The following is a 27,171-nucleotide window of genomic DNA, read 5'->3' on the forward strand; positions in this document are numbered from 1 at the left end:
TTTAGTACATTATCCTCTAAACTCTATGGGGATTTTCATGGCAGTTGGATTCCTTTATTTGACATCTCTTCTGTTTCCAAATATTTCCTGTTTCCCCTGAATTCCTCTTCTCTGGTTAACGCATGGATTTCTTATTGCTGCTATAACAAATAACTACAAACTTAATGGTTGAAGCAACACAAATATGTTATCACTCTGGAGGTCAGAAATCTGAAATTGTTTGGCAAAGATCCTTCTGGTGGCTCTAGGACAGAACCTATGTCCTTGCCTTGCCAGCTTCCAGTGGCCAACTGCATTTGTTCACTCCTGCCCCCCACCACTTCATCTTCAAAGCCAACAGGATAGCATCAGATCACTTAATGATTTTGACCCTGGTTTCTGTTGTTACATTTCTCTTTTTTGAACCTCACTCTTGTCCTTATAAAGACATCTGTGACTATACTGGGACCACCAGGATAATTTCACCTCAAGTTTCTTAATCGCATCTGTAAAGTCCCTTTTGTCACATAAGGTAACATATTCTCAGGTCTTGGGGATTAAAACATAGACATATTTTGGAGGCTTTTATTCTGTTAACCACAATAAATAAAAATAAATTAGCGTGCTATACTTTGCAGAGCATACTTTGAGAAACACAGAGCTGGAATGAAGTGATACTTTGTGGGAGGGAATACTTAGATTACAAATTTATGAGACTCCAACATAAAGCATTAAATAATAATTTGATTAAATAACAAATTTATATGAAAACATCCAGTGAACATTTCCAATAGAGAAAAAGAACACACATTAAGGATAAAACTATCACAGAAAAGTTGCTGTAATTTTTAAACCATGGTAAATTGTGTAGTTGGGGTTAGGCATTTGTAACCCTGAAATAATAATTAGTTTAACTTTACAACTAGTACCTAATGTACTATTTCTTAACATAGAAAATTCTATTTTAATGTTTACGTTCTATTCTGACCTCTCCAAATATATTCATGATTATTTAGTTGCAGGTAAGAACCAGAGCGCAAATTTATTTGAGAGACATAAAGGGCTGTTTCTCAAAATTTCATCTACAACAACTTCATTAGAGTTAGATGAGGTGGCTTTTAAAATGGTACCTCCTAATTCCCAGTCAGGAGCTCCAGGCTCAGCATTTCTGGGAGTCAGCCTGTAATCATGAAAAGTCTACCATACACTTAACTCATGTTAAATAATAAATATGTCATTTTAGCTCCTAGGACAAAGAGAATTCAAATCAGGAAAATGTCATTGTTTTAGTTTCTATGCTGCTCAAGGCTAATATCGTGATGGGTTGGCTTAAAACAATGAGAATTTATTTATTCACAGTTTTGGGGCCAGAAAAGTGTCCAAATTAAGGCATCATCAAAGAGATACTTTTTTCCCCAAAACCAGCTGCTGGCCATCCTTGGCTCCTCTATCACATGGCAAGACACATGGCAGTGTGTCTTCACTGATTCCAGCTTCCTGCTTCTGTGGCTTTCTTTCTGTCTGAATTTCATTCTCTTTTAAAGGATTCCAATAATAGAAGTAAGACCCCTCCCGAATGAGGTGGGCCACACCTTAACCCAAGCAGCCTCATCAAAAGGGCTTACTTAAAATGAGTTCACATGTACAGGATTGCACAATCTTTAAGAACATGTTTTTCTGGGGTTCACACAGCTTCAAATCACTGCAGTCGTTATAGCAGAGTCTCATTCTAGGTATAACCATAATCTGTGCCTCATAGTTCTCATGTGTGTTTGTTTATAGTCATGCACAGTGAAGAGAGCACAGTGGGATTGGAGAACTTGTAAGAGTAAACTGGGACTTTTCTCGGTGAGTTGAGAATAATATGCAGAGGAGGCAAAGTGGGGAGTAGGTGTCTTAAGAAGATAATTGGGAGTTTTCAACAGGAACTTATTGTTTTCTTTCTGATAATTTTTTAGGTAGGTAGTTAAAGATGGGGGTGGAGATTTTTGAAGCAAAGTGAGCTTGAGCTAATGAGGCTGCTGCAAACAAATGGGTACTCCAAAGAGGATTTCTTTTTGATCACTTGAAAACTTGCAGATGTTCTCCTTAAATCAACATAAGGAAGACTAAGGTTAAATTTAGCAGTAATTGATAATAGCAGTGGAAAATTAATCCAAACTTACCAGAATATACCTAAGTATTATAGGTGTTTAAATCTAGCTTTAACTTGTATGCATACTTAAATATGTAATAAAACATCTAATTCGAGGGTCTAATTATTTGTTTTTTATTTTAATAGCTATTAGAGATATGTGTTAATCTCCAAAAACAATTTAGAAAAATCATAAAGTGAACATTGACCATGCTATTTTATCTATGCACCAACCTCATTCAGATGCACATTATAAGAGACTCAAATATAAAACTGGCTTACCTAGACTGGTAGGAAAAAAATCCCTTCCTTCCATTAGGAGGCTGAAAAAGAAAAGGTTAGCTAAATGGTTGATGCTATGGTCTTAGTTCAGAAATAAGCTCTTAGCTATGCACTTAACAATGTATTGGAATAACAACTGGCTGGAGATTGAGTTCAGAATGAAGGAATTAGTATTTCTTGGTAGGAAAAGGATCAATAGCTTAACAGAGATCTGCAGGTTTGGTACTAGCAGTGTTAATTACAAAGAAGGAGGTTGTATAGTAATGAATTTGACTTTGCCCAAAGAGAATTCTGCTTCTGATAGGAGGGTATTTTTTACGGTGGGGGCTGATCACAATGGATCTTAGAGTGGGGCCAGCCATACCCAATAGTCTTACAGGAAGATTGGCCATGCTAGAAAGACCAACTATGTGATTAAGGGTGGGGCCTTTTAGTCAAACTGCAGAAAATAAATCAGTCAACAATGACTATGTAATGAAGCCCCAATAAAAACTCTGGACCCTGGAGCTCAGGTAAATATTTGCAATACCTTATGCATATTGTCACACAATTATACTTAGCGAGTAATGTGTCCTGACTATAAAGGAAATGAAAGTGAAAATTTGGGGTTTGGATTCCTCCCAGACTCTGCCTTATGCATCTCTTCCTTTGGCTGATTTTAATATGTATCCTTTCCCTGTGATAAATTGTTATTTGTAACTATAATAGATTTCAGTGAACTCTGTGAGCCCTCTTAGTGCATAACAAACCTGAGGGTGACTTGGGGAACGGTCCAAACTTGGAATAGGAGTCAGAAGTGAGGGTGATCTTGAGTGGACTCTTCCCTATAGCCCTGTAGTTGGACCCTAACTCCTTGCCGTTGGTTTCAGAAGTCTTGGGCAGACTTGGAATTATGAAGAACTATGCTCTCAAACTGCTTTGACTAACTGTGGTCATGATAATACTTTACTTGATATTAAACACAAAGACAATCCTTAGAGGCATATCATGGAAATAAAGAAAGTTTATTGTCACAACACATTTAACAAATAGACAAACTGGATGCAGGCATGCAATGCTAGGCCCTCTTGTGGTAATCAAAGCCAGCCACAACAAAATCCAGTTTGCAACTCTCAACTTAAGTCACCAAAGCCACGTAAAGCAGCTCTCTATTGAAGTGCTGACCAGCTACTACCAAGAGACAGTGTGCTGGTGGGAAAGGTCTTGATAAAGGACTGTATATTAAAAGAAGAGCAGCAGAGCATTAAATTTCTGAACACTGAATACACACAAGAGTACTTAAAACTAAAAGGCAAATAAAAAATGTTAAAGGGAAGCAAAGATGAGGAAACACAGAGCAGTCTCTGAGTTCTTCTTCCAGCAAAAAGTCCCCTTAATGGAATCTGAATTTGAAAATAGATAATTGAATCCAGAGGCTTTTATTACTTGACGGATCAGATTTATTGAATGTACACATTCGCTTCCATCCTTTTAAAAATTACAGTTATTGTATATATGCTGTTCTATTAATGAAAGTTACAGACATCCTGAGCTGTCAATTGAAATGTAAGAAAAGATCTCACCTACAATTTTGATGTTTCTCAACTTTCTGGATCAGAAATGGAAAACCTATTCTTATTAGATACATTTGCTTCCACTTTTTGTAGTTACAGGAGAAGACAGGGCTAGGGTTATTAGATATACTAAGTGGCTACAGAATGAAATCTTGTATTAGCCCTCCCTTCACAAGCTGCGTGAACTCAAGTCACTATTCTGTTGCCTGACTCTCAATATGAAAATTCTCAAATTCTCAGATTCTCTCTCTCTCGCAAAATAATTCAGCTAAGATAACGTGATTACGTAATTAAACATTTTTTAAAAGTTAAAAGCACTATATATAAAGTATGTCTAACATAGCTTTTGTATAATCTGAGAAGTTAGGAAATTTGAAACGCCCACCCCAGGCTAAGCTATGAGGAAATACACCTAACTGATACCCTTTGGTCATCCGACAGAAATTTGCCGATGGTGCTTTGGGTTTTTCTGACCCTTATCTGAACCCCTTTCAGTGGATCAGCTCAGTCCTACATTGTAAATAGAAGGCAAGCTCCCTGATGTTCTGAAGGAGGATGAGTCTATCGGTTAAGTCCTAATTCTGGTAGGTAAATGACCCTTGGCAGTGATGAAAATCTATTCTCCTAACTTTAGTTGCCTGTGAATTGTAAGCCAGAAACAAGGAGGGTCATTTGAATAGCTAAGTTCATTGCTTCTAGTAAGCAGCAAATTCAAAAAAAGAGAGAAAACAGTAGGTGGATAAAATATTTGATGTCCAGCTAAGTCTTTAAGTTAGGGGAGAAAAGGAATGAGAGTTTTCCCAGAATGTCAGGACATCATGTCTGCACTAAAGCTCATTTAAGCCAAAGTGAATAATTTAACAGTAAGTTCTATATGGCTTCCTGCCATTGCCCTGGATAACAGAGAGCTGAGAACCTTCCACAAATCGGAGGCCAGGCTTACTCAGAAATGGAGCAGAAGACTTAAAATTGAGAGACAAAATAAATGATTGTTGAAGTGTTTATTTACAGGAGCTCTTAGTTCTTATTTGGCCCCATGTGAAGATTCTACTTTAATGCCAGCCAACCAATTCAATTACCAAACAGTAGAAAGGTACAAATAATGAAGATGGCATGGGTTGGGTAAGGGAATGAGGACTCTATAACTCTGAGGAATGTGATTCTGTAACCTGTAAAGAAAGACACAAACACTCTGAGAGAGACAATCCAAGACGAGACCCTTGGCCTCCTGCAGCATGAATGGATAGCAGTGTTTGGGATCTCCACGTCAGCTCAGTTTAGTGGACTCTCCTGAATGTATTTCACCTTTGTAAGAGAAAAGCACTTCCTCAGCCTCAGTAATGAAGCACCTCCACAAAAGAACTAAATGTGCTTCTGCAGAAAATATTTTTTTTAGGGCCCTGGGGCTCTCTTTAGTAGAAAACCATCACACAGACCTGAAGGAGTCCTGGACAAATATGCAGATTTCAGGACTTTAATCCTGGCTCCTCCTCCTCCACTCATTGAGCAAATCACATGACCTAGCTTTTTGCCTTTTTTTTCTCCAGTGAGATCTGAAGTTCATGTTGTCTTGTTCATCTATGTCTCCCAGAGAGTCTATCCCATTATTGGTGTTCATTAAATGCTGGTTAATGGATTATAGCCCTTATGTAGGAGAGACATCTGGAGATCCATCTTTCCATTGAAAAGGTAGGATTGACATCTAATCATCATTCTTTGCAATTGTGAATAGGTTTTCCTCCAAGTCATAGTAACAAAATAACCTCTCCCACATTAGTCCTCACTGAGTAGCCTTGCCCAGTTAAAGAAGTCCAATGGCAAACCTCACCTGCTTTCTTCAGTGTTCAGCTGAGCACCAAGTGGTGTCTTTCTCCTCTTAGACTCTTGGTAATGGCCAAATAGATCTTCCAGCCATGTGTTGGTAACATCTTTATAGTTGGACATCAGTATCTCTTTCCTCTTAAATCCCAGGAAATCATTTCATGGACCCTTATCTCACAGATTGCCACTGCTGAGTTGGCTGCATACTGATCCTCTTTCACTCTGATTTCTGATGTGTGGCCATTTCTCTGTTCCAACCATCATCTTGATGCAATTCCTCCTCCCTAGGCTCCAGATCAAATTCCCTGGGGAGAAAAGCAAGGACAAAGGAAGACCTTGCAAGGATCTGCCTGCATGTACTAAAGGCTTATGTCCTTTCAGGCTTCAGGTAAAGGAGGTGATGCTCTCTGCAGTCCACCAACTCCCTTGAGATGAGGATAGGACTCACAGAAGTCCATCAGATAGTCCCAAAGACACACCTCCTCAAATCCCCCCTTCACTCTGAAAAGGAGTGACTTACATAGCTGAGAGTCCAAAGTGGTAGAATATGTGCACATGTGTGATCAAACTTTGGAAATTCTCATCCATTGTATTTTTCTGTCTCAGTTGAAACTAATTTTAACACCCTCTTACACAGGCAATGATAAAATTACACTTTTTCTGATTTTCATCATCGTGTCTGTTAAGGATATTGCTGGGGAAAATGTATATTATGTTGAGCGTGGTTGAGAGCCCTAGGGAGACATTTCTTTTCATTGTCATTATTAGAATAATTTCACTTTTCTGTAGCACTTGGTTTGATTTTTATCTTGACTCTGTGAATTGTGTAGATGATCATATTTTCCTTTATCTATAATATTCAGAGTCTAATTTTTATCTTGCAGATAGCAAGAATGCAGGGCTCTATGTTGTGAGATTTCACACAACCTTACACTTAGCACCATTTTCTTTTCATCTCTGCCTTACTTGCCTTTTCTATTTTTTTCTGAAAGGCAATATAGTATAATGTTAAGTCTTCAGTCTTTGGAGTCAGACAGATGTGGATTTACCTTTGCTGTGTGATGCTTTCCTGCTGTTGTTTTTCTCTAAGCTTCGTTTTCCTTACATGGGAAACTGACAAAAACAGTTCCCGATTTCTTAGGATTATAATAAAAGTGCTGCACATAAAGCATGCAGCACAATGCCTGGCCCATGGTGAGTGTTCAATAAATAGAAGTACCATGATTATTACCTATATTTATTCTATCTTTCTATTCTTTATGCCTTGTAAGCTGTCCTAAATTCTTTCTGGCACTAAGTGCAAAACAAGTAAAATAAATAAAGTTTGTTTTCATGGTACTGTTATTTCAATCCCTTCAACACCCTATTTCTCTCTGATGGAAAAGGTATCATCTATCTTCTCAAAGCACAGATGTTCACTCAAAGAGGTTAAGTAGTTTGCACAGGGTCACAGAGCTTGTAACTAAGACATACGTCCACATCTTCTGGTTCCATGTCTAGTGATCTTTTCACTACATCCACATCTTTACTATGACTCACATTGCCGAAATCCTTTACTTCAGTTTTCACCAGCTGCATGAATCACAGTTTTAAAAATAATATCCCAATTTTCAGTTACATGGGCATCAACTGCCAGTCATTCTCCTAGTAAACACTATATGTCATCAAAATCTCAAAGTGGACTGAGAAAATTCTATTGAACTGTACCTTGCTCAGTTGTTTTATTATTATTATTATTATTATTATTATTATTATTATTATTATAGGCATTTGGTTGTACCCCAAAACAAATTACCATCTTTTCTCCTTTTCCAAGCACCCTACCTCTTGTCACAGCAGAACATACTCGTCATCCTTAGCCACCTCTCCTCTTTACTCAATGTTATCCATCCTGCGAAATTTTACTTTACTCTTGCCCCCTCCCCATCATTCCCTCCACTGCCCCTCATCTCTTACACCTGAGTTTTCCTGGTGGCCTTCTGTGTGATTTCCCTGCCCTCTATCTCACCTGCACCAACCTACTCTATCCTGCACATATAACCAAAGGCAGGAGAGAGGATCTCCTTTCTTTTATTCAACGCTACATCCATCATGTAAGCTTTCTTTTATTCAACACTACATCCATCATGTAAGCTTTAGAACCCTCTGCTAATCCCTTTTTCAATTATAACCTTCTCAGTCTGCCTTGTGAGACCCTCTATGACATAATGCCTTATTGACCTTTACCTGATCTCTCTACTTTCTGGAAACACGAAGAGTTAAGAAATCCCCCAAACCTTTTGTGTTTAGACGACAGCAAAGGACCACCCAGCCTTAGCATATTCCAAGATAGGACACAACTCTATGCTTTCTAAGTGATTCTCTTGCTATATAAAAGGTCCTGTTGTCTCTCTCTTTCAAATACTCCTCACTAACAAGCGTTCTCCCTATTGCAATAGCCCGAATAAAATCCTCTCCTTACTTGTCCAGTCCATTTGCTTTTCACACCATCTATCAAACCTATTTCCAGTTCCTATGCAACAGGAAGTCTCAATTTTAGACAGGACAACCATTTCTCCGACTGCAAACCCATTGTCTTCATTCCCTTATTTTTTTTAACCTTTGGGTATGTGCTCCTTGTCCCAGTGTTGCCATGTCCTTTGTTGTCCCCCCACTCCCATGCTGGTGAAATCATTCTCATTTTGCACCATCCCTCAAATCCAGTTCAAACCTCACCTCTTCCATGAAATCTTTCCTACTCATGCTATCCTTTGCTCACCACTCCTTCTTAACTTCAACTTAAGTTCTTATGAATCATATTTCCTAATATTATAAATGGGTTGGTACACTGAAATATATTTCTCAAAGAAGATTTTAAGTTCTTTGCTTCATCCCTTCTTTTTGTCTTCCTCCCTGCCTGAAGATCAAGCACAGTAGTAGGCATTTAATTGGTACTCAATAAATATTTGCAATTAATTCCTTTTTGAGCTTTTCTCTAGAAATACAAAATGGATTTTTTTTCTTATTTAATTACCTAACAGAAAGGAAATAAAAGGGAATCAGATAATACTGCTGGACATATGTTATTAAATAAATATTATTTAATATTTTAAATATTAAAACTTTTAAATAATTAAATGTTTTGAATATGGAATATATTTATTGATGTATTAGTCTTTTGAATTGACTGGATTCGTTCTAATTGTCTGCTTTCTCTTTGCTTTCTATACTACTGTTACTGTTTGCTTAAGGATTTGTTCTGACTCCATAAAAGTAGTTTTACAAAAATTTCTTGGAGTTAAAAGACAATAGAATGCTTTGATTGAAACACATCATGGAAAAGTGTTCCTATCACAGCCTCGCTGCTGGATGGCCTCCAGTTTGGTGGAATGAAGAAGGGTATCTTCCATGTGGTAGTAGATTTAAGGAAAGTATTTAACTGAGTTCTCTTTAACTTGACTCCTGGGTTCTATTGAGGACTGCTTTCTGAGTCTCCCTTCACAAGTAGCCACTGAAGCCTACCAACAAATCAGACATTCTACTGACACAAAATTAGAGGTCCACCTGGCTCATTCCCATCACCCTCACTTGGATATTGACAGTAGTGAAAGTGACAAACATAGGCCAAGTTAAAGAGTGTGCAAGCGAGAGTGGTAATAAAAGATGCCCCAGTCCCAAATCCAGAAGGGAAGAGAGCCTTGCAACTCGGGGAAACCATCAAGCTCAACATTCAATGTTTAATCCTTATTTCATATGTGTGCTCATGGACCAACACACACGCATACACACAGATGCAAACACACAGTGCCTTTTTCACAAATGCTTCTGAGTCAAGCAAATCCATCCAGGATTTAATATCAAAATTAGGTCTTATACTCTCATTATTAGAATAGATTTTCTAATTGTATTATGGTAACTTGATCTTATTGCTCATAATTAAAGCCTTACAGGATATAATTTCAAGCTGGGCTTCTTTTTTTTCTCCTTACTGTACCCCAATGATTATTATTATCACCATACTGTTACTACTATTGTATCCCTACATTCTCACTGACCTGTAGTTCCTCCCACTCACCGTGCTCCTTCCTACATCCAAATAATGAATCACTGTTGCTGGTAGGACCTGAAACACACATCACCCTTTATGGATCTGTGCAGCTTTGTCAGATCTCTGAAAGAAACAGTCACAGGAAAGAAAATTACATAATTCTTGCTTGTCACTTCTGCTTCACTCATATACAAATTTACATGCATCTATAAACTGCCAGGACAATTTCACCTAGGGGAGGCAATGAATTGCCTCTCTGCCATTGTGCTCTTCTTCCTTCTCATTTAAAATATGTAACCAGTTTATCAAGGTGTCTCAGCATATTGAGCTGCAAACATAAATTTTTTTTTCAATAATTACCACTTAACAGTGTTTGACTGAATCCCCTTTCTTTTACCTGCTGAGTAAATACCTTCAGGATATTTTATCTAGGTTGCACAACTTTTTAAAAATGCTGTTCATTGTCACAACGGTTCTCACATTGACTTGAAATTCTGCTTCAAACTTCATTCAAATGTTTCTCTTTTTCTCATTTCAGAGCTGGCCAGTTCAGTGTCAGGTTTCAGGGCTCAGAATGAAGGTATCTATGGTCTTTTCACACACATGCCCCCTTCTTACTCTCCCTGAACTGCAAATTTCCCTTCAGACTCTAGAGCCTTCCCCTTTGCTCCTGACAACCCCAGGAGCACACGGGAGGGAGATTCACCCTAAGAGCTGCCCAGAAGTTGGAGATTGGCAGGGAAACCTGGCTGTGTTGTGTACAGTTTTCTTAGGGCCATGCTGAAATTCAATCTTACAACTTCTACTCCTGAAAATCCTCTCCAAAGGGACTGCCATGATCTCCTTCAACTCGAACCCTGGTACCCATCCTCCGTGCTTCTCCTGGCTGCATGTTCTTCACTTGGCCTCGTGGTAACCAGGATAGTTTCAAGATAATTCTCTCTCTAACCATCTCAGTGTTCCTTCTTAGAATCAATGGGTTCCCCTTTCCCATATTCTCAGAGAGACACTAGAAGACTGGGATGGGTGGAGGTTGACTCTATTTTCTCCAAGGAATCTTACTTTCCAGCACTTCAAAGCCAGTGAACTACTAGAGGGAGTCTTTCACATTTAGAAATGTCCAATCCAGATGTGAGCCCAGCTTCTTGGTCGAGTATATCTCCAAACTTCAGAGGACACATATCATGGCCCTCCTTGATTGACAACAGTGTAGTGTTGTGCTCCTGGGCAGGCAGTGAGCCTAGAGTTGTATTCCACACGAAGTGTTGTTGTTGTTGTTGTTTTTTTTAACATGGACAGGTACTGGGAATCAAACCCCGGTCTATGGCACGGCAGGCAAGAACTCTGTCACTGAGCCACTGTGGCCCACCCTCCACCTGAGGTGTTTAATCACACAGAGGCCCTGCTCCTGGGGTGCTCAGCACGCTCCCTGGAGCTCTCTTACTCAGGTGGAAGCCTATATATAAGCAGTACTTTGGGAGGTTCAACTAGAATAAAGCCAGCAAATGGATGCCTATCTCCTCTTCTTTCAGTCAACTCAAGTCTTCACAAGTGATAATGTGTCCCCTCAGTGTCTCCTCACTGTCATTCAAAGAGGGAAAAGTACACCTTCCCCTCCTGCAATAGTTTATTTCACGTGTCAGCTTGGCTGGGCTATGGTGTCCAGTTGTTTGGTCAAGCAAGACTGGCCTGATTGTTACTGTGGGAGTATTTTATAGATGGATTTGCATCTATAGTAAACTGATTACATCGACAGCTGATTGCATCTACAATCAACAGATTGCCCACAGCAATAAGGGAAGTTTCCTCACATGGTCAGTTGGAGGTTTTAAAGATAGAACTGAGGATTTCAGAATTCAGCTTCACCTTCACTAGGAGGTGGCTTTCCTAAGAATTTGGACCTGCCAATCCCCAACGCCATGTGAGACAATTCCCATTAAATATTTATGTATATTTTGTCAGTTCAGTTTTTCTTGAGAATTCTAATATATCTCTTCACACAAAGATGTCAATAATTTCTTTATTAATTCTGCACTCTTCCATAATATAGTATCCCTTACCTGTCTCTTCTCTCAGTTTCTTATCACACTGTTGTGCTGTAAGGTGGCTGCCAGTTGCTTCTGTCTCACTGACCATTTTCACTAAAATGTAACCACATTTATCTTCAATTTTGGACCTTAGTTGCAATTCTGGGACAACAGCTAATGTCCCTTTGGACACCCTGTTACATACACAGATATGCCTTGAACCTAAATATCCTAAAACATATTTAATAATTATTTTTATGAACCTTAAATAATTTACTATTCTATAATCTATGTTGTTCTTGACCAGCACAAGAAATATCCTTTTAGTTCTGAGTTTGAGTGAGGCGAGGGCATGGAAAAATGAACAGAAGAAGGTCTGGGATCCTAGTGAGTGAGTCCAGCCAACACAGAACCTATAAGAGTCATATGAAGTGAAGGCTTTGTAGCCTTCACTAGTAATTCTGGTCTAAAAATGAGAAATGGAGATTAGGAAGCAAAGAATGAATTATCTGGTTTTATTGTCTACATCGATCTTACTCATCAGATATTTGACACCATCATTTTGCTTCAGTAGGCAAAACCTAAGAAGAGCAGTTTCTGGGTGACTGCCCTGTGGTCTGTCTTTATGTCACTTTGGTATGGAGACAGCACAACTCCACCATAATTAAAGTTTCATGTCATGACCAGTAAATAAATCGGGCAAGTAAAATGAGACAAAACAAGGCACCGCATAGCAAATTTGTAGACAGTAGTACAAGAGAAATAAATGCCTTGCTGTTCTGTTATTTACTTCCAGTGGAACCCATTGCCATAGTAACACATTACGTCTTCTTTCTCACATCTTTAGTCAATATAATGTGGCATAACTAGTATCAGTTATTGGAACTCACAGGAGGTATTAATTATCACATTGTATTTAACAAGACAACCAGTAAACAGATCCAACTACTAAATATACTCAACGCAGCATCTGTTTCCAGGATGGGTAAAGTGCCTTTTAGAATCTGTTCTCTTTTCTGCTGATCTCACCATGCGAAATGTAAAATTCAAGTGTCAGCTTCCTTTCTAGTAGGCAACAAAGGGATTATCTTCCAAGGATCATACAGTAGGTTGCAGAAAAAATCAGAATAAGAAAGTCAGGTTCTTTTTCTCTGATTTTCTTAGTAAAGATCTTTTATCAAGGTTTATTCTTTTTCTGAGGATTTCATATGTCTCTCCACAAAAACTGAATAAAAAAGAAATGCAATCCCTATTAGTTGTGCTATTCATTCCATTAGTCACTGGTTATGTGTGGCATTTGAGCACTTGAAACATGATTAGACCCAAAAGGTGTAAAATGCACACTGAATACAGAAAATATAATGTTAAATATTGTATTCACTGGGATTTACATTGACTGTGTATTGGAATGATAATATTTTGGACACATCAGTTTCTTTTTACTTTTTAATGTACCTAGTAGAAAATTTAAAATGACACATAGCTCATATTTGAGGTTCAGATTTTATTTCTATAAGGCAGTACTACCTGGAGGCTGAAGGCATTTCACCAGCCCAAGAATATTAATTCTCTTCTTTCTCTTCTCCCCTGAACAACTCTTCTTTTCACTCTCTCCTCCATGTTCCTTTTCCTCTCGGCCTCTCTGTTATCTACTTTGATCTTTGCTACTATTTTTTCCCTTCTTCATCCTCTTTATCTCCCTGAGATTTGTGGCAAAGAAGAGAATAGGATTAGAGAGAGAGGGAAAGGAGGAAAGGGAAGCAGGAAGCAGTCTGTGGAGCACTGTCTTTACTTTGTTTGTGTAGATACATACATCTTCAAAGTAGCCCCTGGAAAGGACTAAAAAGGAATCAGCCATGACTTTTAGAACCTCCTCCCTGACTCTTGTAGGAAGACAGCTCTCACTATTGTGTTTCCCTTAGATGACATACTCCTCTTTTCTCAGGAGGGACCAAGAGAGATTGACTTTTGCAAATCATCTCTCTACCACGACTTGAGCTTGTTTCTTGGAAGGAAATGACAAATTTAATTGGTGAGACTTGGGGCAAAGCCTTCAGCAGTTCATATGACCAACCGGCTCGTTCTCTCTCTTGAGTTCTTAGACCTATGTGGTGTGCTGATAATGTTCCCTCCCCTGCCAAAAAAAGATGTCCACATCCTAATCTCTGAAACCTGTGAATACATTACCTCATTTGGCAAAAAGGACTTTGTAGGTATGATTAAATTAATGATCTTGAGACGGGGAGAATATCCTGATTATCTGGTGTTTCCAATGTAAATGCAAGAGTCCTTAAAAGAGGAAGGCAAGAGGTCCAAGTGGGAGAGAAGGGGATGCAATGAAAACAGCAGAGGGAGAAAAGAGATGTGATGTGGGGCTACAGATGGAGGAACATGGTGGCTTCTAGAATAGGGAAAAATCAGGGAAGCAGATTCTCTCTTAGAGCCTCCAGGGGGAGCCAGTTCTGCCAACACCTTGATTTTAGCCCACTGAGACTGATTTTTGAATTCTGACTTCAGAATGGTAAGATAAAAAGTTTGATTGTTTTAAGCCACTAAGTTTATGGTAATATGTTACAGTGGCAATAAGAAACTAATGACACCCCTGGGAGTCATGTCCCACGCAGAGAGGGGGAGGGTGGTGAGACTACTCATCATATTGGCTGGAGAGAGAGGCCACATCTTAGCAACAAAAGAGGCTCTCTTGGGGGCGATGAGTCTCATTCTTAACCAGAGTTAACTAGAAAACATCAGTTGTTTATTGGATTCTATAGTGGACATTTGTCACTGTTAAGGTCAGTAGGCAGCTTTTGAACTCCCTTTCTATATTTAGATTTTCCTTTCAAGAAGTATGTCAAAATTCACTCCCCCTCCCTCTCTTTCAGGTAGGATGTGGGCATGAAACCCTGGCTCCACCAATTGATAACCTCCCATGAGATGTTACCTGCTAAGCCATGGTTTCATCTTTGGGTGAGAAAGTAGTTGAGGCATCTGTCTTCATAAGGATGATGGTGGTGAAGCCACTGGTATCAAGTCTCCAGCACTATGGGTGGATATCAGAGTAGCAGGAATAGAGGAGTATTCACTGGAGCAGCACACCTTGGTTTGACCCTGGCTCTGCCCCTTCCAACATGTGTTTGTGTGTGTGTGTGTGTGTGTGTTGTGTTTTGTGTTTTAATCTAATATATGAGATCTGCTATTTATGGACACTTCTTTTCTGTTATCACACCCTTCCCAGTTTGTGAAATCCTTCCGTGGAGGTTTCTAGAACTCATTGTCCATCATTAGCAAAATCCTCTATACATTCAACATGATTGCCTATATATTCTCTGCTCCTTCTTATTCTAATAAAACCTTGGTCTTTCCTGAGTTATTTCTTCCTCAGTAGCCCTTTTCCATATTCCTGCTATCTCAGGATCTGGGGGTGGTCCAGGTGTCCTTGCTCTTCATTGATTCTTCTAGGTAATTGTCCTTCCTTGTCCCTCCACCCATCCCAACCCAAATGTGATACTTATGCCATTTAATTATAACACCTATTACCACGGTTATTAACAGATTCTTGAAGATTTCAAACCTAGCTCGCCATTATTCTCCCCTAAACAACTACTGTCTTAATTCCTGGTTGTTTTAACATACATACAAATAGCCTTCCCATTGCCTGGTCTCTGAGTCCTTTAATCTTTTCCAGTGACTTTATCTTTCACCTTTTCCCATTGTTATATCTGAGACTTTTCTTCATCAATGAGAGCACACCATCTGCAATTTCATTTTAAGCCTCCCACTCTCCAATTACCATATTTTATCTTTCTGACTTGAACTTTCTAAGACTCTAAGTTCCTAAAGGATTTGGCCCTACCTAAACCCTTAATTCATTAATATTTTTTGCTGTTTGGTGTCCTCTTGATATTCACATTTCTCCATTTGTCCATTTTATATTCTATAAATCCATTTTATTCACCCCCTTGCACACATTCCCAATACCTCTATCTCTCTCTCTCCCTTCACTATATTCACCTGACAGAATCTCATGGTTAAATTGTAAAGTTAGCTTGAGTTGGAGAACATGGCTATGTAGAGTGTACAACTATCCTGACTTACTTTAAATCCATGGTCACTCACTTCAAGTAGGCCCTCAGGGCTACCCAGACATCCTTCTGATTTTCCCAAGTCCTTTTACTCTCCCACTCTCCACATCTAACTCTCACCTTCTTTTCTGTCCTTCAATATCCAGTATCTCTTCCCCACCATCACTTTCAGTTGATGATCTTGCTTTTCATTTAATGAAAAAAATGGAGATCTAATAAGAGGCTTTCTAAGAATTACTTTCAGAGAAAGTCTTTCGTTGCTCAGATATGACCTCTTTCTCTCTCTCTAAGCCCAACTCTGCAAGGAAAATAATTACCCTCTTCCCTACATGGGACATCACTTCCAGAGGTGAAAGTCTTCCTGGCAACGTGGGACATGACTCCCAAGTTTGAGCCTCACCCTTGCACCATGGCATTGACAACACCTTCCTGACCAAAAGAAAGAAAAGAAATGTAGCAAAATAAGATATCAGTGCCTAAAAGAGTTCAAATATAGTCAAGAAGCTATTTTGGAGGCTACTCTTACATAAACTTCAGGAGATATTGCCAATTATCAGTGTTTACCAATTTCGACCAACATCATTCCTATTAATCCCAAAGAACACCTGGGGCTTTATCTGAGAATCTACAAACATTTCATGCAATAAGATTACTGTCCAGAAACCTACAACCTCCAGATGGTTCCTAAATCAGATAAATCCTGTAACCCAGAGGGACAAACTTCTCCAAGAACATAATTTAGTTCCATCCCCCTACCCCATATTGCCAAAACCCCTTTCCAGCATGATATTTTGGCATAGCGTAAATATTCCTAAAGATTGGAAGAAGGATCAAGAGAAGGAGAAGTTACAGCAGAGAAGATAGGATTTAACAAATGAGTTTGACTACTGAATCATTATATTATTTTTTGTTGTCTCCAGTGTCTCAGAGCAGCTAAAAGGAAAAACCTGAAATTTTGGAACTGTAGCTCATATCAAACTCTGAAATCTGTTCTATAACTACTTGTTACAAATGTATTGCTTTCTTGTATAAATGCTATATTTCACAATAGAAATGTTAAAAAAAAAAGTAAAAAAAGGGGGACTTCTATGCACTATGACCTCCAACATCTTCCCAACCCATTACATCTATACACATGTAGCTCTAACTTCCAGTCTGTTAGTACTGGCACCACTCCCTGCTTCCTTCTAAGAACAATTCCTCCAACTGTGCACCTGATCCCAACCCCTCACCCCTAATCAGGAGCAACTTCTTCAGCAATTATTCCCTCTCCTATGTTATCATTTGTCCCTTTCCACTGTACCATTTCTACCAGCACACAAACACACTACGCTTTCTCTCATTTTTAAAAATGTACCCCTGTTCTTCATGGTCTCCCATGACCATCAACCTATTTTCTTTCACCATTTAAAGCAAAACTCATTAAAAGAGTTTTCCAATTCACAATCTCCTCATCCCCTTTTCCCATTCTCTCTTGAACACACTACAAGCTTGCTTTTATCCCCACCACTTTCCAAACTACTTTTGTCAATCACCAAGACCTTCTTCTGGCCAAAGCTAACATTATTTCATATTCCTCGTGTTACTTGATGTATCAACTTCACTTGTTATTTTGGTAACTCTCTTCTTTTTGGAACACAGTCCTCACTGGCTTCTAGTATGTTATTTCTCTTCCCCTCCTACCCAATTGGCTTTCCATTCTCAATTCCCTTTAATGACTCTCCCTCATCTCCTTGGCATCAAAATTTTTGAAATGCCCCAGACAATCCTTAGACCTCTACTCTCATCAATTTATACTCCTCTCTATCTAATAGCTTCCAATCTCATGGCTCTAAATAATACTTTTCAGTATACAAGTCAAAGCTCTTATAATACCCTTCAATGCCCACCATGATATGGCCCCCATACTTTTTCTGATCTCAAAACCTACCATCCTCCCCCAGATCTTCTACTGCAGATGTACTGGCTTCTCTGCTATTCCTTGAATATGACAGACATCCTTTCACTTCTGGCCCATGTATTTACCATTTCCTCAATTTTTAAAATTCTTGTCCAATGACCATGTGGTTAACTGTTCTGACTTCCTTGATGTCTCTGATCAAATATTGCTTTATCAGGGTGCCTTCCATGGACACCCTATGTAAAACAGAAATACCCCCTACAGCCCAACACTCACTATATTTAAGCCTGCTTTGATCTTCTCTATTGCATTTATTAGTCTCTGACACATTACAGTTATTTATTTGCTTTTTTATTTCATGTCTATTATCTCTCTCCTAGAGGACAGAGAAAACACTAGTTTTGTCCTTTTTCTATCTCCAGATCCCAGAACATTTCTTGGCAGGTTAAGTATTTATTAAGTAAATGAATAAATAAATCACTTTCTTTTCTGTTTAAGCTACCTTAAGGAGAATCTATTTTATGCCATTGTACAGGCTGACAGAGGCCATCACTCTCCTACTTGAAACTCGTATATTCAGAAAATATATGCTGCTGAAATTTCTAGGCCTCCCTTTGATTGTCTGAGATCCTATCTGATCCTATCCAGGGACTTTACAGAGCTTTTCACAGGTACTTCATCTAAAACAAATGCCCCCAAACTTCTAACCAAGGGTAAAGAGCATCTTTACATCATAAATCAATGTAGATTCCTTTGGAAATATTTAATATTGAACCAAAGTCCTTTCAAACTTAAAATAAACAGCAGTGGATTGAATTAAGAACTATTACATTTGACCTGCAGAAGTGAAAGCTATGTACCAATCTTCATGACATTTGAGCTTTTGACCATCTTTCAAAGTCCACCAATTTCTTAAAGAAGAAAATATGGGGCACAAATAGAGCATCTATATATCTTTAGTCCACTGCCCTTCTGTAAAGTTCTGAGCACACCTCAATATATCCATCAAAGCAAGAGGTAAAAGGTAACCTTCTAGAAAGCACTTACAATGGCCTCTCTTTCTTCTTTTAGTCCTCTACATCTACATCTACATCTTAGCTTGCCTTGGAATATAATCTCTTCCTGGTTCTTGCCTCAATGTCTATATCTGTACTTCAGTGTTATCTCTGCCCCCTTGGAATTAGTTCATTTCCCTCTGGATATGAAGTTTCCAATGTAGTAACCCCTACTCACATGTGGCTATTCAAACCAAATTTAATTAAACCTAAATAAAATTAAAAATTCAGCTCTTCAGTTGCACTAATTACATTTCAAGTGCTCAATAGCATATATATCTAGTGATAACCTATTTAGACCATGTAGAATATTATAGAACATTTCTATCATCACAGAAAATTCTATTGGACAGCACTTCTCTAGACCTTTTAGATCCCACTTCTAGAACTTCTGATTTTTAATATGTTTATTCTTCAGCCTCTACCTCAGATTACAATTACCAACCTTCCTCCAGTCCTTGGAACCATCATACTTGACTTGATCAGCTCTTAAGTCATGTCAGAGATAGTGATAAGGTGATGCCAACTTTTCTCCCAGATCTTCTACTTACATAGAAGACTAGTGATGATGTTAAAGCCACAGGTTGCTAGAGAGCATTGAGTGATAAATTGTGACCAGAAAGGAATCTGCTAAAAATGAGGAGGAAAGCGTCAAAATAAGAACAAATAGGAGTTAAGAAGGAAATTCCAGTAAAATTGTGCAGATGGTAAAACCTTGAAAAAGGAGAGAACCAATAAATAAAAAAGGCAGGACTACTAATGGTTTGCTTCCTTGAAATCACATGAGCATAATTGGACTCTGACTCAGTAAACTGAAAGGTAGTGCTATAAACTAGACAACATTTAGTCCATTTTTTGCTATGGCAACAAGCCCTTGTGTTATGTTAACTGTAAAAAATGAGAAAAAAGAAAAAAATGAAGGAGTAACTGAAGAACAGAACACTTTGGGTCAAAGGTCTAGGGATGAGTTTCAGCAGGGTTTGTGTTCCTTAAAATGTCAGGAAGGAATTTGAATTGATTTCAGGGAAATGATGGATAAAGAAAAGTGCACAGATAGAAGAATCATCAGCGTTCCAGAAGGAGAATAGGTGAGTAAAGGGCTAGGAAGATTGGCTGAGGAGATAATAGGGAAAAGCTTCCCAACCCTTATAACAGACATAAAAATGCAAATCGAAGAAGCCCAACAGGCCCCAAATGGAATAAATCCAAATAGGCTTACTCCCAGACACATACTAAGCAGTCTGTGTAACGTTGAAGAGAAGCAGAAAATCCTGAAAGTTGCAAGACAAAGTGATGTACTACATGTAAAGGAAACCACATACGACTGAGTTCAGACTACTCAACAGGAGCCATGAAGGTCAGAAGGCAGTCATATGACATATTTAAGATCCTGAAAAAGAAAGATATCTACTCAAGAAGTCTGTACTCAAGCAAATTACCCATCAAAGGTGAGGGAAAGATTAAAATTGTCACAGAAAGATAAATGCTGGGCGAATTTTTCAACAAGAGACTGGCCTTACAAGAAATGCTAAAAGGAGTTCTGTTGGAGGAAAAAAAATCAGGAGAGGAAGGCCTGGAGGGAGGCACAAGATTGAAGAGTATCAGTAAGGGTAACTTAAAGGATAATAAGAGAAAGAAAAGAATACATAGTTCTGACAAATAAAATCCAAAGGATATGATAACAGATTCAAGAAATGCCTTTAAAGTAATAATTTTGAATGTGAATAGACTAAATTCACCCATTAAAAGACACATATTGGAAGAATGGATTAGGGAATATGGCCCAGTTATATACTGCTTACAAGAGACTCATCTTAGACCCAAGAATATAAATGGATTAAGCGTGAAAGGATGGAGAAAGTCGTTTCATGCAAGCTGTAACCAAAGAAAAGCAGGTGTAGCTATGCTGATATCAAACAAAATAGACTTCAAATGTAAAGACATCGTAAAAGACAAAGAAAGATGCTACATGTAAATAAAGGGACAATTCAACAAGAAGAAATAACAATCATACAAGTTTATGTTTCCAATCAAGGAGCTCCAAAGTATATGAAGCAAACATTGGCAAAACTGAAGGGAGTAACAGACATTTCAACAATAATGGTGGGAGACTTCAATACACCACTCTCCTCTATAGACAGAACAACCAGACAGAGGATCAATAAGGAAATAGAGAACTTAAGCAATTTGATAAATGAATTAGACATAACTGACATATATAGATTGTTACACCCCCAAATGCACAATATACATTTTTCTTTAATGCTCATGGAATGTTCTCCAGGATAGATCATATGCTGAGGCACAAAACAGGCCTTTAAAAATTTTTAGAGATTGAAATTATTCATAACACTTTCTTTCATCACAATGGAATGAAGCTGTAAATCAATAACCACCAAAGAATCAGAATTTTCACAAATATATGGAGGTTGAATAATGTATGCCTAAACAAAACCAGTGGGTCAAAGAAGAACTTGCTAGAGAAATCAGTAACTATCTGGAGATGAATGAAAATGAGAATACAACATATCAGAGTTTATGGGATGAAGCAAAAGCAGTGCTGATAGGAAAACCTATTGCTCTAAATACCTATTTTTAAAAATAAGAGCAAAAATTGAGGACTTAACTACTCACTTGGAGGAACTAGAGAGAGAAAAGCAAACTGATCTCAAAGCAAATAGAAGAGAAATAACAAAGATTAAAGCTGAATTAAATGAATTGGAGAACAAAAGAACAAAGGAAAGAATCAATAAAACAAAAAGTTGGTTCCTTGAGAAAATCAATAAAATTGATGGACCCCTAGCTAAACTGACAAAGAAAAAAAAATAGAGGGTACAAATAAACAAAATTATAAATGACAGGGGGCTCCTTACCATGAACTCTGAAGAAATTTAACAAATCATAAGAGGATAATATGAACAACTACATGCCAATGAACTAGACACCTGAGACAAAATGGACAAATTCCTAGAAACACATAAACAAGATAAACTGACTTGAGAAAGAATAGAAGATCTCAACAAACCAATCACAAGTAAAGAGATTCAATCAGTCATCAAAAATCTTCTCACAAAGAAAAGCCCAGAGCCAAATGGCTTCACAAGGGAATTTTATCAAACATTCCAAAAAGAATTAACAGCAATTCTGCTCAATTTTTTCCAAAAATAAAAAGAGGAAAAAGGAACAGTACTTAATTCAATTTATGAAGCTAACATCTCTCAAATGCCAAAACAAAGGCAAAGACACTATAAGAATAGAAAACCACAAGCCAGTCTCCCTAATGACTATAGATGCAAAAATTCTCAACAAAATACTAGCAAATTGAATCCAATGAATTATACACCACAACAAAGTGGAGTTGATACCAGAAATGCAAGGGTGGTTCAACGCAAGAAAGTCAATCAATGCAATAAAGCACATTAACAAACTGAAAGGGAAAAATCACATGATCAACTCAACTGATCCTGAAAAAGCATTCAACAAAGTTCAACATCCTTTTCTGATAAAAGCACCTCAAAAGGTAGGAATTGATGGAAACTTCCTCAATATGATAAAGGACATATATAAAAAAAAAAACATAGCCAGTATCAGACACAATGGTGAGAGACTGAGGGCCTTTCCTCTAAGATTGGGAGTGAGACAATGTCACCACTATTATTCAACATTGTTCTGGAAGCTCAAGCTAGAGCAGTCAGGCAGGAAAAAGAAAGAAAAGGCATCCAAATGGAAAGGAAGAAGTAAAAATTTCATTACTTGTAGATGACATGATACTATATTTGGAAAATTCTGAGAAATCTATGACAAAGTTTCTTGAGTGAATAAAAAAATTCAGTAAGGTGGCAGAATATAAGATTAATGTGCAAAAATCAGTAATGTTTCTATACCCAAGCAATGATCTGACTGAGGTATCAATTAGGGAAAAAATTCCATTCAAAATAGTATCTAAAAGAATCAAGCACCTAGGAATGAACTTAACTAGGGATGTAAGGGACTTGCACACAGAAAATTATATAACATTGCCAAAAAAAATCAAAGAAGATCTAAATAGGTGAAAAGACATTTCCTGCTCATGGATAAGAAGGCTATGTGTAGTTAAGACGTTAATTCTACCCAAATTGTTCTACAGTTCAACACAGTAACAATCAAAATTCCAACAAACTACTTTGAAGACTTGGAAAAGCCAGTTACCAAATTCTTTTGGAAGGGAAAGAGACCTTAAATAGCTAAAAATATCCTAGGAAAGAAGAACAAAGAGAGAAGATTAACACTTCCTGGTTTCAAAGCTTATTATAAATCCACTGTGGTCAAAACAGCATGGTACTGGTACAAAGATAGAAATACTGACCAATTGATTCAAATAGAGAGTTTAGAAATAGACCACCAAATCTATGGTGAATTGATCTTTGACAAAGCCCCCAAATCTACTGAACTGAGATAAAATAGTGTTTTCAATAAATGGTCATGGAGAACTGGATATCAATAGCCAAAAGAATGAAAGAGGACCCTTACCTTACACCCTATACAAAAATTAACTCGAAGTGGGTCAGAGAACTAAATATAAGAATTATTGGATTAACAATGTAACAAATAAGGTATCAGTGGCGAGAAAGCTCAAATAGAGTCAAGTAGCTACTCTGGAAGCTACTCTTAAGCAATCTTCAGCAAGATATCATTACTTATCATGGCTTGCCAAACCCCAACCAAAACAATTCTTGCCACCCTTAAAGAAAACCCAGGGCTTTATCTAAGATTCTACAATGGTCCCATGCACTATGAATACTTTCCAGAAACCTATGATTTCTAGAGGGGTTGCTAGGCCAGATAAGTCCTGAAACCCAGAGGGGCTAGCCTCTCCAGAACATCAACTAGTTCCATCCCCCATCCCATATTATTGACAGCCCTTTCCAATATGAAAAAGTTAGAATGGGCATAACCTCAACACTCCTAAAGATTGGGAGAAAGATTATAACAGAGAAGATAGAATTTAACAAATGAGTATGATTGTTGAATCATTATATTGATATTTCTTGTCATCTGCAGTGTATTGGAGCAGCTAAAAGTAAAAACCTAAAATTGTGGAATTGTCACTCATACCAAACTCTGAAATCTTTTCTGTAACTAATTGATGTGGTGTGCTTTGAAATTTATTGCTTTTTTGTATTTATGTTCCACAAGAAAAAAAAATATTGGCCTTGGCCCATGCAACAACAACATCAAAAAAAGTCATAGAATTGTGATGCCCAAATTGGGAGCCTTCAAAGGCAGCGAACTTGACTCTCATTGTCCCTACATGGGGCGGGGGGAGGATATAAGGGGTAAAAAAAAAAAAGATTGGTTAGATTACAACACCCTGGGTTCCAGTGTGATTTAGGTAGCCACACCCTTGGATTGACCCTTAGCATCACCTGGCAGAACCCAGGAAGAGAACAGAGAGGCCAATGAGGGGATTTGCTTAAAACCAAGAAGTAAGGTGGCCTTGGGGCTTCAATTATGGAATGTTAGAGGCCATGGGGACTATAGAAGGAAATGTCAGGTGACTTTGACTTCCTGGAATCACACCACAAAACTGAAAGTCTGTTTATTTCCTTCCCAGCAGTACTCAAAGAGGGGGCAATATGAGCAATTATGCTGACCATTGAAATCCTTCTACCAGTAGAAGTTCTAAAGATCAAGTTGACTGAGGCCAAAAGTGTCCCACTGCACTTTAAATTCAAGTAAGATGTTTACATAAGGCTAAATTTTTATATCATTCTCATCATCAAATCAGTAGATGAAATGCTAAAAATGGAACCAGAACTATTTAAAAACCTACACAACTGACTAAATCTTTGTATGAAATAAGATAGAAATTTGTTTCAACATAAAGTACAAGGCATTCTTGCTCTGGGCTGATATTTCTAATATGTGCAGCCTTTCTTTTTCTTTTTCCAGCTTGCAAATCAAAAAATATTTTATCTGATTTCAAGGTGAGCTTCCTAGACTTTGAGGAACTATCTGAAGGAGTGTGGAAGGAATATTATCTTCCATCAATGAAGCCGTACTGTGCTTTCACATGCATAACTTTATGAATTCTTTACAAGAATCCTGAGGGGTATACTCCCAAGAAGTTAGGATAACTTGTCCACAGTGGCACAGCTTTATAGACTGGAGTTAGTTTCAAACTCAAATTTTTTAAAAATGTTAAGTCCAGGCTTCTTTCGTGGGAATTAGAATTTTCCTCACTATAAACAACATACAGAAACAATATTTCCTTAGAAATTAATCTGCATGATTCTAGTCCCACAAAGTCCCACTCAAAGAGCTCTGAACTTAAATGATATGTTTTTCTATATTGCTTATAACATGAACTTTTCCCAAAAATTAAATGAAAAGAGGTAAATGGAGAACCAAAGAGAATATTTTACCTTACCGGGATGGCAAGGGCATGCAGTTTTCCTGGCCTTTTGCCAAAACTGCCTCCAAAAATCACAAGAATTCTAACCAAGTTTATAGACTTTCTGGATACATAGAAATTCAATTTAATAAAAAATCTGAACCTTTCTTTCCATAAGGGGACATAAAAGCAAGTGAATGAAATAGATCTACAGAGTTCAGGGCTTGCCAAACATCAAAATGCGCAGACCAATACTTAAAACTGACTTTTGTTGCAAGAGGAACACTTACAGGCATTTCTTCTGGGAGGTACTCTGTAAGCCCTAAGGGGCCTAAAGAGAGGGAATTAGATATTCCACTGTCTTTCATACGTCAAAATAGAACTGTTGAGTTACTTTCAGCAAGAGAATGGTTGCAGATGAGCTCACACCAAGTGCCTACTGTTCAGCAAATTTCCTGGGAATATTTCACAGGAAGTGTTCAACATCTACTGAGAAAACAGCAGGAAGTACAACATGATGGGGTGAACAACACTCACAACTCAATAACTTTTGTCCTTTCCTCAAGCCAAAATGGTTTAAAAGATTGCTTGCTATTGTTCTTAGCTGATGGGATATAGCATCTTGTTTTGTGTTTTCACCACAGGGGGTGATTGCCAAGAGGAAAAGTTAAAGAAAATAACTTATCCTCAGATAATGCATGACTCAAACATGGAAAGTTCTTTGAAGTGAAATTCTGGAAACAGAAAATCTTCCCTTAAGAAAGGCATTTATCCTCTGATTTGTAGGGAAGTGACACAATATTAGTTGGATGTCTTCTATATGCCAGGCAATTTGCAAATATCATTTGATTTAACCTCACAATAGCCTTAGGAAATAATGACTATTATTTTCACTTTATAGGTGAGAAAGATGATCCTAGCCTGTTTAGGAACTTACTGAGGTCACATAGCCACTAAGTAGTAGGATTGCTTTTGGATTTTGTATTTTTAATTTTTTTCTGACGTGTAATATTCATATAGTAAGGTCAATAAACTGCACTAATCTTAAAGGTACAGCTAATGAAATTTTACATGTGCATATACCCATATAATCACCATCCAGCTCAACATATAGAATACTACCACACTGTAGGAAGCTCCTTCTTCTCCTTTTCTATTCAGCATGCACCTCTCTATTCTGAATTCTCTGAGCATGGATTAATTATGCTTGGTCTTAAAATTCCTATAAATATCGTCTGACTGACGATCCCAGATAGTTGCCTGGAACTGAGGGTTTTTCTGAGATAGTCCCTAGCAAAACCAGACAGTTGATCACTGTGATGGTTAACTTCATGTGTCAACTTAGCTAGGTTATGTTGCCCAGCTGTATGTTCAAGCTCTGGCCTGCTTGATTCTATGAGGGCATTTTGTGCATGGAATTTGCCTCTATAATCTGTTGATTGCATATACAATCAACTATGAGGATTCCTTTCTGCAATATGGAGAGTCTCCTCATCCTATCAGTTGGAGATATTAAAAGCCAGAACCGAGGACTGCAGAGATCAGAAGAACAATGTCTGCTCCACTTGAGCATTGGCTCTTACTTGATTGTCCAGCTAGATTTCCTTGGGAAATTAAGACTAGCCACTTCAGTATCATCTTTATTAATTTCTAGCTTGCATCCTGCTCTATAGAGTTTAGACTTGCCATCTCCTCATGGGCACATGAGCCAATTTTTCATACTAAATCTCTCTTGTAGATCTTGGGGTGGCATGGAGTTATGTACTGCAGAAAAAGCTTGTTCTTTATCCCCTGCTGTGGGTATAAATCCATTGTTATAGGGTCTTCAATGAGTTTACTTCAGTTAAGGTGTGGCCCAACTGAATCAGGATGGGTCTTAATCCTATGCTTGTGGCTTTATAGAGAAGGCCACAGAGAAAGAAACCATGATGTAAGAGC

At 38.0% G+C, this 27,171-nt stretch overlaps 1 long non-coding RNA gene across 4 annotated transcripts in view; it reads left to right on the forward strand.

Moving 5' to 3' along the window:
- The window catches only part of LOC143679273 (uncharacterized), a 208,415-nt gene that overhangs the window by 142,907 nt on the left and 38,337 nt on the right, over positions 1-27,171 (forward strand). For 2 of the 4 annotated variants that reach the window (XR_013173626.1, XR_013173625.1), the window contains exon 4: positions 24,457-24,574. The exons of 1 other annotated variant lie outside the window; for it this stretch is intronic. This is a non-coding gene — a long non-coding RNA (uncharacterized LOC143679273). Of the gene's footprint in view, positions 1-4,389; positions 4,504-24,456; positions 24,575-27,171 lie in introns of those variants that run through there. One more of the 4 variants, XR_013173628.1, reaches the window with a different exon arrangement.

Source organism: Tamandua tetradactyla, chromosome 4, assembly GCF_023851605.1.
Source record: "Tamandua tetradactyla isolate mTamTet1 chromosome 4, mTamTet1.pri, whole genome shotgun sequence".
Lineage (NCBI taxonomy): Eukaryota > Metazoa > Chordata > Mammalia > Pilosa > Myrmecophagidae > Tamandua > Tamandua tetradactyla.